Source organism: Protopterus annectens, chromosome 12.part0 (genome assembly GCF_019279795.1).
Source record: "Protopterus annectens isolate FY-2018-M chromosome 12.part0, PAN1.0, whole genome shotgun sequence".
Classification (NCBI taxonomy): Eukaryota; Metazoa; Chordata; order Ceratodontiformes; family Protopteridae; genus Protopterus; species Protopterus annectens.
In genome coordinates, this window is record NC_056746.1 from 770,183,407 (window position 1) to 770,195,851 (window position 12,445).

A 12,445-nucleotide genomic window follows, 5' to 3' on the forward strand; every position below is an offset into this window, starting at 1 on the left:
TGTCCGACTGGACGTGGGTCCATTTTCAGCGGAGGCCCGGGGAGAAAAGCTCCACAGTAAAATAAACAGACAGTAGTTACATTGGATTACATAGCAATTAACAATTTAACATAGAAATTACTTACAACATATTTACAGATGAAGAACATAGTACATCAGTAGACAACTAGAATCTTTATCTGTGAAGTACATAACAGGCATTAACAAATGTAACAATGAGAAGTTCCTGCTGTATAATAAGTACTAGGCTTATGAGCATCTGAGCTTGCTATAATCAAGGTAGTTAGTGGAGTGGAAAGAAAGGTAGTAGTTGGATGGGGTGGATGATATTAGAGTGGGAGTTGCAAGGGCATAGCCAGTATGTTTTAGGTGCTTTTAATAAAGTTTTGAAGTTGGTGCATGATGGTACGGAGGTAATTGTAGGTGGGAGTGAGTTCCATAATTTGGCTATGGCGCAAGAGAATAGTGCTTCACCAGCAGAGTTATTGGCTTTAGTGATCTGCAAGTGATTTTTGTTGCTGGATCTTAGTTGTCTGGTGGTGCGATAGGGTTGGAGTAGATTCTGGAGGGATGGGACATTTAGTGGATGGTTTACTAGTTTGTGGGCGAGTGAGAGTTGATACCACTGAAGGAGGTGAGGGAGTTCAAGCCAGCCCAGTTCAGCAAGTGAGAGACAGTGGTGACTACGGTAGGATGCCCCTGTGGCGAATTTGGCGATTTTGTTGTAGCAGGTCTCTAGCTTGTTTAGATCACATTGCCTTAGGTTGGTATATACTGGAGAGGCATAAAGTAGGGTGGAGATAGGTGGGAATTTGCTATTGAAATCTTTGCTGCTTTGGTGAGAAGTTGCTTATTCCTGTATAATGCTCCTAGTTTTTTGTGGACTTTTTTTATGGTCATGGATATGTGAATGTCAAATTTTAGTTTATTGTCTATTTCTACTCCTAGCAATTTGGTGTGTTCAGTTGGGTATATAGCGGTGTTTTCTTTTGCTGTGATGTTAAAGTGAGAGTTGTTTTGAGTATGTCTGGTGGGTTGGAAGATGAGTAGTTTAGTTTTGTTTGGGTTGAGTATTAATTGGGCATTGGATAACCATGTTTCAGCAGAGTTGAAGTTTTGTTTTTTATTATTACTTTTCTAGTAAAACTAACATATTTTGTAGAATTTTATTTGCTAAAGTTTTCTTAACATTTAATGCATTATATTTTTCTTATTTTCATTTTCTGTTTGGTATTAGTTGAATACACACAGATTCTGGTTTCTCTTAGTGGCAACAAATTTTATACAAACACTTTTGTGTGTGTTTGTGTGGGGGTGTGTGTATGTGTAGAATAAATGTATGCATAGCTTTTTTATAAATGTGTGTAAATATACCCAATAGATCCTGTTCATTATCTTTTATGACAGAAAATAAAATTCATTCCATCCTTAGGGCTCTGAAACTTATGTGAAATATAAAACCGAAACACAATTGTTCCACACAACGGAGCTGAGTAAAAAATGATAATCCTTTTATTAACTGAGGTTTTCGCTTTCACAGACAGAAATCCGCTTCTTCTGAAGAAGCGGATTTCTGTTAATAAAAGGATTATCATTTTTTACTCAGCTCCGTTGTGTGGAACAATTGTGTTTCGGTTTTATATTAGACTTTTCTGTTTGTGTTCCTTCATCTACGTGGAAGTTATTTTTCTGTCAGTTTATGTGAAATATACCAAGAAAAATATGAAACAGAATTCATGGTAGATGTCCAAATTCAATACAACAGTGAAACAGCAAACCTCACTTCCTTGAAGGTGTATGTCCTCAGAATATGCTAAGTTGCAAGGGGTGGAGCATAGGTTGTTTTGCCTCTCTGCAGATTTGTACATCATTAATAAAAAAATGGACCTTTAAAGCCTGAAACCTTCAAAATGCAAATGCAATCATAAAAAGATCCATTAGGTGCAGACAAATTAGTGAATGGACCTTAAAGCCTGAAATCTGCAATAGAAAAATGCAGTTGCCATCATAAAACAATCCATCAGGTACGAACAAATAAGTGAATTTGCCACAGTTATGAGAACATTGTCACGTTTATTAAAATTCCATGTGTAAGTAAAATAATGCCAAACCTTTCATATGGAATCCTAAACATGCCACAACCCCCATATGCAAATGCCAGTATTCACTTGTGTAACTTTTAAAACAGAGCTGTAACTTGATTAGCTTCAGGGGCTTGGACTACAGTACTGCCACATAGACATCACATGCAGTATTCTTAGTACAACACACCACCTTATTCTAGATGCACCCGCATCTTAAGTAGTGTGTGTATGCACAGTATATCACCGTACCATGTACTGTTGATGCATCACATGTTAAGAAGGGAGTGTATGCACAGTACATCATCGTACCATGTGCTGCAGATGCACTACATGTTAAGGAAGTGTATACACAGTACATCACTGTACCATGTACTGCAAATGCGTTACATGAGTGTATGCAAAGTACATCACCGTACCATGTGCTGCAGATGCACTACATGTTAAGGAAGTGTATACACAGCGCATCAACATTCCATGTACTGCATATGCATCACATATTAAGAAGGGAGTGCATGAACAGTACATCACCATACCATGTACTGCAGATGTAGCACGTGTTAAGTATGAAGTGTATGGACAGTATGTCACCATACCATGTACCACAGATGCAGCACATGTTAGGTAGGGAGTGTATGTACAGAACATTACTGTATCATGTACTGAAAATGCATCACGTTAAGTATGGAGAGTTTGCACAGTACACCACCGTACAGTGTATCGCAGATGCATCACATGTTGAGAAGAGAATGTATGCAAAGTACATCCCCCTACCATGTACTGCAGCTGTGTTACATGTTCAGTAGGGGGCATATGCGCGGTACATCATGGTACCATGTACTGCAAATGTATCACATATTAAGAAGGGAGTGCATGAGTAATACATCACTGTAACATGTGCTGCATCTGTCCCTGGAGGAGTGGTTCCAGCCAGAAGTTAGTAGTTTATAGGCCATTTTGGCCTAATTTCTATCTCTTTCATTTCCCTGCTGTAAAAACCGCATTTGTATGGTTTTGCAAGTCCGGGCAGCGCCGGTTAGTTAAGGCTAAATTTATCCTGGCTCCACCAAGTCTCCTCTTCAGTTTTTCCCTTGAAAGTAGTTTAACTCTCAACCTAAGCACTTAAAAAGCATCCTACAGTCCAGCACTTGCTCAGACCTAATAGCAACCACTAATATACCCCGACACTTGATTGCCCAGAAGGGCAAGGCTCGTTATTCACCCCTCACCAACCAAGCAACTAAGCAGCTCACCCTGCTATTTAGGCATGACCAAAAGGCAATTTCAGGTATACTCTCCAGTCCAGCTGGTGAACCTGGGTATCCTGAGGCAATGTTGCAACTGTTAATGTACACAGACAACCCTCTCCTCCTACCACAAAACATTAACATATGCGAGAGATGCAATTATATAGCTAAACTGGAGGCTAAGCTCTCTCCACCCAAGACTGGAACAGGCAGTCATAAGGAGAAAGTTAACACTTGCACCACACCTCCAGCCTCACATAGACATGCTAAATCAGCACTGGCAAAAAATACACATAAATACACTAAATGATACTCGGAGGCTCTAAGTAAAAACCTGCAAAAGCATCACAGACCTCCAAAGCAGAAACCCAAAAAACCTGCACCTCCCGTCACAAACCAGACAACACATAAAACACAAAATCAGTGTGCCGCACAATCACAGCCCTTAAGGCGAAATAACATACCTAACACACTAGTAATAGGCGATAACTCTATAGTCAGGCACACTGACATCCCACTCACTAGGCTGGACAAGGAGAAGGTTACTGTTAGCTGTCTGTCGGGAGCCAGAATCCGCCACATAACACAAGCACTCAGGTCACTCCAGAATAAGTACAAATATGACTCTGTCATTGTTCATGTTGGTGTGAATGACCTGAGACGTACCTCCCTGGACTACATGAAAAGAGACATGGAAGAGCTCTCCGATCATGTAGCCCAGGCAGGTGTGACCCTGACCCTGAGTAGCATCCTGACCTCACCAAGAATTATACCGCAGTATACAGAAAAAATGATCAATTTCAACAATTGGCTAAGCTTCTGGTGTCATTCAAAGGGGATCCAGTGTCTGTCAGCCTGGGATGACATGCTCAACAGGCCTCGTTGCTTCGCAAGAGACGGCTTCCACCTGTCACCCCTAGGCTATCGAATACTGGCCAAGGCTCTTGCTGCCCCCATAGTGCCTTTTTTAGGCGAGGCTCAAATGTCAAACCCACCTCCGTAAACAACACCAATAAAAAAATGAGGGTTATGCTACTCTTCGCCAGGAGTTTAAGTCTCAAAATGCACGCGCTCGAAGCACTCCTCAGTATGGAGAACGACGACATCTGTGCAGTAACTGAAACCTGGTTCAAGGCTCCACAGAGCACCCCAGCACTACCGGGCTACAACTCGTACCACACTTTTCGGCCACAGAACATGGACCGAAACACAAAAGGAGGGGGTGTATCTATATTCATCAAGGATACCTACACCTCCAGATTAGTGGCACAGCATGATACCTCCAAGATCATCCATGTGCAATTAACATCAGGCAAATCTGCAGTGTAAATTGTGGCCTGCTACACATCACCCTCCATGACCCAGGACCACTACTCTGCCTTTCTGGAGATACTGGAAAACATGAAGGTCCTACGGAACACACTGATATTGGGCGATTTCAATTACCCTACGGTTATATGGGAAAACTACTCATGTACAAACTCCCAGGTCCAGCGCATCCTGGAATTTATCATCTCAAATGCCCTGGATCAGCTTGTAAACTCCCCTACCAGAGGTGAATACATATTGGACCTGGTCATCACCAACATGGGCGACAGGTGTTCCACACCAGAGGTCAGCCCGTCACTGGTTAGATCAGACCATAAACTAATCACTCTGGATGTCCACACCACACCACCACCTCTAACCAAGGAAACTACAGTGAAAAACTTTTCTATAGCAAACTTCACCTTACTTAAGACAGAGGTGGTAAGTTTCACAGCCCGCACGCTAAAGGATAACAGTGTCCAAGATGCAGGAACCTTTACAAATACACTCTATGAGCACCTACAAGGATGCATGGATCGTGCCATCCCTAGCAAAACCAAGACTCACTCCCCTAAGACCAGTCTGGTGGAACCCTGCCATAAACAGGCTATACAATAGAAGGAGGAAACTAGTTCAGAAAAACAGCAAATCCCAAGAAGGAAAGACATCCCTGATCAGTATCAGTAAGAAACTAAGGTCCCTCATAAAATCCTCCATGGCTAACTTCGAAAGAAAAATAGCCAAGGATTCGAAAGATAACCACAAAGCCTTCTTTAGCTATGTCAAGAATCTAAGTGGCAACTCGCAGATATGCTCTGAGCTAGTGCAAAGTAGCACAAAATATACTGAACCCACTGATGTTGCCAACATCCTGGCAGATAGATTCAGTGCAAACTTCACCCCCCTCTCACCCCCAAAAGGGCCCACAACAATACCGGAAAAGTGTAGTGTCCCAGAAACCACAGACGCACAGGTGAAAACAGCCCTTTCAAAAGCCAAAAGCACAGTGTCAGTGGGGCCAGATGGTATCCCAGGCTGCGTCTTGCATGAACTACAGAACGAACTAACCCCCCACCTAAACACACTGTTCATCCTTAGCCTCTCCACAGGCTACATGCCCGTAGAATGGCACACAGCTACGGTTATTCCGCTCCACAAAAGAGGGGCCACAACTGACTCTGGTAACTATGACTAGCCTGGTCTGCAAAGCTATGGAGCGCATCATCATGGAACTCATTAACAAAGACATTGGGAACCTCCAAGCACTTGACCCGACCCAGTTTGGCTTTGTTAAGGGCAGATCATGCGTACTAAACCTGATTGACTTCTTCGAGACAGTCACCAAGGCCATAGATGAGGGGAAGGTAGTTCACACAGCCTACCTTGACCTCACCAAGGTTTTTGACACCATTCCCCACTCAGGAATTATAGAAAAACTCACCACCCTGAACATAAACCCCTACGTCACGAGATGGGTTGCCATCTGGCTTACGGACAGATCTCACTCGGTAAGAATAGCGGGCTCCAGGTCCGACTCTAAACCAGTCACAAATGGTGTCCCACAAGGCTCGGTCATGGGATCCCTATGGTATATACTTCTCAGAAGTACAGGCAAACACAGGAGGACTATGGCTAACCAAGTTTGATGACTGCCAACTGGGAGCCATAATTGACTCTCCGGCTGACATGGACATTCTCCAAAAGGTCCTTACTGAGACGGACACCTGGTGTCAAAGTCATGGTCTCAAGCTAAATGCCAAAAAATGCATTGTCATCCCGTTTTGGAAAAACTAAACACCCATGAATTGCCACATAGGTGGCAGCCCCCTTAATACAGAAGAGGTAATAAGAGATCTGGGGACCCAGATAGATAGTAATCTCTCCTTTCACATATTGCCAAAGTAGTTAGGAAAGACTTCTATGTAGCCCATCTAATTACTAAAGGGTTCGCATCTAGAAATAAAGAGGTTATAGTGCCCCTCTACTCGTCACTCATCAGACCCATCATAGAGTACAATGCCCCGTTTGGGATGTACCTCACAAGACACTTCCAACAGCTGGAAAGACCACAAAAGTACCTCACCAAGAGGATTACTGGTCTCAAACATATGTCCTATGCAGCCCGACTGGAAAAACTCCAGCTGTACTCAGTGGCATATTGCTTACTCAGAGGTGATCTCTGCCTGACTTACAAAGCCATGTCCAACTCAGAATTGATGGACATGCTCCACCTAAAGAAATCCAAGCCACTGTGAGCCACTCATTCTAGTGAGCTAAACCTCGCCACAGCAATAAGTAGAACATGCTGGAGGGATAGATTCCTGTCACAGAGACTCCCCATGCTTTGGAACAAAATTCTTAACTACATTAGGCAGAGCCCCTCACTAACACTCTTCAAGAGAAACCTTGATGAGTGGATGGGTAACAGAAAATACACCCCTGGGATCACTTCATTGGCTCTTCTTGACAGAGGCTCAGTCAATTAATCAATGGGGCGGCGAAAGCTGACACACTCTGGTTAGGCTTATAAATGCCCTCGGGCAGATAGCCTAGTACCTACCTATGAACCTAAATTCATCACTTGTTAAAAAGGGAGTGTATACACAGTGCATTACTGTACCATTTACTACAGATGCATCACATGTTAAGAAGAGAGTATATAAACCGTACCTCACCATGCCATGTACAGCACATGTTAAGTAGGGAGTGTATGCACAAAATATCACTATACCATGTACTGCAGAGGCAAAGCATGTTAAATAGGGAGCGTATACACAGTACATCACCGTACCATGTAATTCTGGAGTGGATGCATCACATGTTAAGAAGGGACTGTGTAGGCACAGTACATCTCCATACTATGTACTTCAGGTGCATCACGTTAAGTAGGGAGTGTGTGCACAGTACAATATGGTACCTAAAGGACTGAGAAATAATTTTACACCCTCGGGTTTAATTAAAGAAAACGCTTTTCTTGTCGATTTAAAGGAAATGTTTCAAAGACAAGGACTTGACTTGCTTGGACTGATTGTTAAACATTATAATGCTTGTATTGATACTTTGACTGCTGAAATCAAATTATTAGATGATGATATCAGAATGTTCGTTACCTTTGAGAAATTCAGATATGACTACGAACGTATTTTTGCTAGTATCGATTCTTACATGGCTAAGCTGAAAACTCAAAAAACTAAGAAATTATTTAGGGATAGGCTAGTTTACTCGTCTGATACAGCTTACCCTAAATTAACAAAACTTGTTAGTCAGGAAGATGATTTGGCTTCTGGCCATGATAAGGGCTCAGATACTGACATACAAATTCTGGATGAGGAGGAAGCTACACCTTCTACTGGTTACTCTAATGCAGTAAGAAGAAGTAACAGAAATAAGAATAAAGGAGGTGTAAATGAGGTTCCACATTCTAATGCTAATATTCCAAAAAACATTCAGTCAAATAATGATAACACCCATTTTTTAGGGAAAGGACCGAACCAGAACCAGGGGAGGAAGAAGAACAAGAATTGGAAGAAATAATAGTTGAACCTACATTTTTAGGAACTACTAATGGCCCCTGTATTGTTAAGAACAAAAAAGGTGATTTCACCATTTACAATTTTTCATCATTGTCTTTAGAACCTGAGTTAATCGAGTTACTTTCCCTAGGTTATAATTTTGTTCCATCGAGACATTTTGATGTGGTCAAGGTACTTATTGATTTGAAGTGCTTTGTTAGGAAGCTCAATCTAAAGCTACTGTTTAATAACTCCAATGATGAAGAAAGGGTAGCTATTAAACTTCCAAGCATTTTTAATCCCCCTTTACACGTAGGTTTGCGTATTTTTGAAAATGCCTGTGAATTAGATATCAGGCATCTTCATAATATCACAGGGGTCAGCAAAAGCACTTTCAATATAACAAAAGAACAATTGCAGGCCTTAAACCAATTTAAGGAATCTTCCGTCAGGGTTATGAAACCTGACAAAGGTGGGGGACTGGTTGTCTTTGAACATGATTTATATAATGAAAAAATGTCTCAAGTTTTGGACACACCAGCATACAACCATTCATCACTTAATGAGATGAATACTAGTATTCATAGGATCAAGGGGTACTTCAGGGACCTTTATATTGAGGGGAGGATAGACCTTGAGACCTATGAGTACATTAACATCACTCAACCAAGAACACCAGTTATGTTTGGGATACCCAAGATTCATAAGAATCTTGGGGACCCACCTATGAGGGCATTAGTAGATGGAAGGTCTTCCATCTCTTATCCATCAGCTAAATACATTGATTCCTTACTAAATAAATATTTGGAACATATCCCAAGTATCTGTAGGGACTCATGGAGCTTTTTAGAAAGCATCAACAATCTATCTTTTGACAGTGAGCTTAACTTTGTCACAGTCGACGTTGTAGACTTATATACTTCTATACCCCACTTGGAGGCTATAGAGTGGCTGGAGTTGCTACTGTCTGAATTAAAAGCTCCAAGAGAAGTTATCAATAATATTACAGAACTATTGGATATAGTATTGTCCTCAAATTTTTTTGTTTTTGGTAATGAATTCTTTATTCAGAAACAGGGTGTTGCCATGGGTTCTCCCTGTGGAGCCATTGTTGCCAACTTGTTTATGGCACACTGGGAGAGGAATTTTGTTCTAAATAACCCATTATGTAAAAATAAGATATGTTTTTACACAAGGTTCCTTGACGACATTTTTATTCTGTTCAAGGGCAATGAAGAAGAGGCACGTCTTTTGATAGAATACTTTAACAGCACAACAACATTCCTAAGGTTTACTTCCAAGTTTGATAGTTATGAGACAGATTACTTGGATGTTAAACTGAAGAAGGACATTGGGAATAATAGGTTCATTTCATCTATTTTCCGTAAGAAAACTTACATTAACTCATTCCTACACTACACAAGTGCCCACCCATATAAATTGAAAAAAGCTATTATTAAAGGGCAATTAATAAGGGCAGTCAGGATGTGTAGTGAATTAAAAGGGTTTGAGGAAGAGTGTGTGTTACTTAGGGAATTTTTTCTAGACAGGGGTTATCCACCCTTAGTTATTGATGAAATGATTTTAGAAGTTTCCAATAAAAGAATGAATGGTATATTGTCCCCCCTTATCATTGATAAAGGACCTGCCACTTGTAATCAACAAGACATATCAATAGAAGGGGCAAATTCAGGTTTGGTTCCTGTTACATGTATTGAGGAACCTAGAAGGGATTTTTCTTTGTCCTTTTCTACTGTTTTTACCTTGAACTCTAAAGAAATATCAGATATTATTTACAAAAACTGGTATTTTATTACTAATAACTCCTTTTTGGTTGAAAAACTTGGTGATAAACCAAAGTTTACATTTAGGAGAGGTCAAAACATTAAGGAATTGTTGCAAACAAAAGCTCCAGCACAAGCCTTCCAAAAAATAAAAGGATGTTTCACTTGTGGGATGTGTAACTGGTGCCATGTTTTGCGAACAGGGAGTTCATTTAATATTGGAAATAAAAAATATTGGATAAACAGTAGAATTGATTGCAATACTAAATCTGTTATATATGTCGCTCTCTGTGTCTGTTGCCCGTCCTTTTATGTCGGAAAAACGGACAGAAAATTCAGAGAGCGCATATACCAGCATATATATGCAATCAGGAATAACAAATGTGAAAATGCTCTTGCTAAGCATGTTGCTTCTAACCAAGGGCACAGTTTTGTATTCATGGGCATCGATTGTAAACATAAATCCATCAGGGGAGGTCCTATTTCTTTACTTTTAGAAATTTTGGAATTGCAATGGCAGCTTAAATTGGATGCCTTTAATACACCTGGCTTAAATGAAAGCTGCAATATTGCACCGGTCTTAAAATATAGATCTTACCTCCGCTGACAAGCTATGCTATTAAATAGTTGGGTTTATTTTATTACACTGTCTTTATTATTTTGACTTTATAACCACTGCATAGTTTTTGTTAAAGAACAGTCTTGATATACAATGTGATTTGTGTATATACATATATATCCTTCAGTTATACATAAACCTAAAACTGCTATAGGTAACGAATTTAAAAACATGTATTATGAATTTAAGTAAAAAATTTTTTGTTAAACACTTTTTAAACAACAAACAAAAATCTTTTAGAATTTTTTATAACATTTTTATAACATATTAATACTTTATTGATTAAGGTTTACATGTTTAAATAGCACTTTTATTGACTTGTGTTTGAAGATGTTGTAGCCATTAGCTTAATCGGCTTTTGAAATATGTATTTGTTGACATTTTAGCCATGCAAGGAAGTGATGTAACATTTTCCAGCTGATTTTAATTAGGCTGCCACTAGTATAAATTTTGTTTGGCGCCTTTTTCTGTGTTTGTTTGCCTCTGATGAAGCTACATTTTTTTAGTAGCGAAAACGCTGTTTTTATGTGGATTATTAAATTGCGTTAAGGCTTTGGCTATTCAGACTGTTGTGCACTCCGTTTTTCCTGTTTCACATGTTAAGAAGAGAGTATATAAACCGTACCTCACCATGCCATGTACAGCACATGTTAAGTAGGGAGTGTATGCACAAAATATCACTATACCATGTACTGCAGAGGCAAAGCATGTTAAATAGGGAGCGTATACACAGTACATCACCGTACCATGTAATTCTGGAGTGGATGCATCACATGTTAAGAAGGGACTGTGTAGGCACAGTACATCTCCATACTATGTACTTCAGGTGCATCACGTTAAGTAGGGAGTGTGTGCACAGTACATCACTGTGCCATGTACTACAGATGCATCACATGTTAAGGGAGTGTATGCACAATAAATCCCCTATCATGTACTGCAGATGCATCACATGTTCTGTAGGGAATGTATGCACAGTACAAAACCATACCATGTACTGCAGGTACATCACATGTTAAGGGAGTGTATACAGAGGGGTCCAGTTGCCCATCTTGGGTTACCTGGGACAACTCTGTTGAGCAAAAGCTGGACTTAAAAACCAGTCAACATGTCAAACATGAACTAAGAATTGTTACAGTCATTGTAGGTTCACTGACAGGGCATAGCTTGGCAGTAGATGACATGTCAGTGAGGAGGAGGCTAGGCATTCTGTGTGTCTAGGAGACAAGATGGAAGGGCACCAAAGTCACTTGACTTTGAATCCTGAGTCTGCTATTCAGGAGGAGTACAGGCAAAAAATGGTGCGGGAATTGTGGTGAGGGAGAGGTTCAGAAGGCAGTGAGGGATGTAATCAGAATAAGTAACAAACTCGTGGCAGTCAGACTCCAGTGTAGTAATAGGTCAGTATTCATAATCACAGCTTGTGCCCCACAGCAGGGTTATAATAGTGAGGAAAAGAGTGCTTTCAGACAACAGTTGCAGGACCTATTAGATACAGCAGGAAACATGAACTGGTGTTGATAATAGGTGACCTGAATATGCATATTGGGACAGAAAAAATAGAATATGGGTGGGACAACAGGAATAAAGGAGCCGAGGCCATTTTAGACTTCTGTCTGGCAAGTGGCTTGATAGTAGCCAGCACATGGTTCAGAAAGAGAAACAGATACCAGATCACAGGAGTGGCCAACATGCAACTCAAGTAGACCTCCTCTGAAACAAAAGGGCACTGAGGTAGATCAGCAATTGCAAACTGATTCCCTGTGAAACAATTGGCCCACAGCATAAAGCACTGGTTACAAGCAGTGATCCGAGAAGGTTCTAGTCCAGGCTAAAGACCTGGAAGTAGGCTGGAGAGAAAGCACAACAGTTCAAGGAATTACTCAAACCTGAATCA

General features: G+C 40.6%; 1 protein-coding gene across 1 annotated transcript in view; it reads left to right on the forward strand.

Annotated features, from left to right (window-relative positions):
• The window catches only part of USP31 (ubiquitin specific peptidase 31), a 2,233,792-nt gene that overhangs the window by 1,578,596 nt on the left and 642,751 nt on the right, over positions 1 to 12,445 (forward strand). The window lies entirely within an intron of this gene.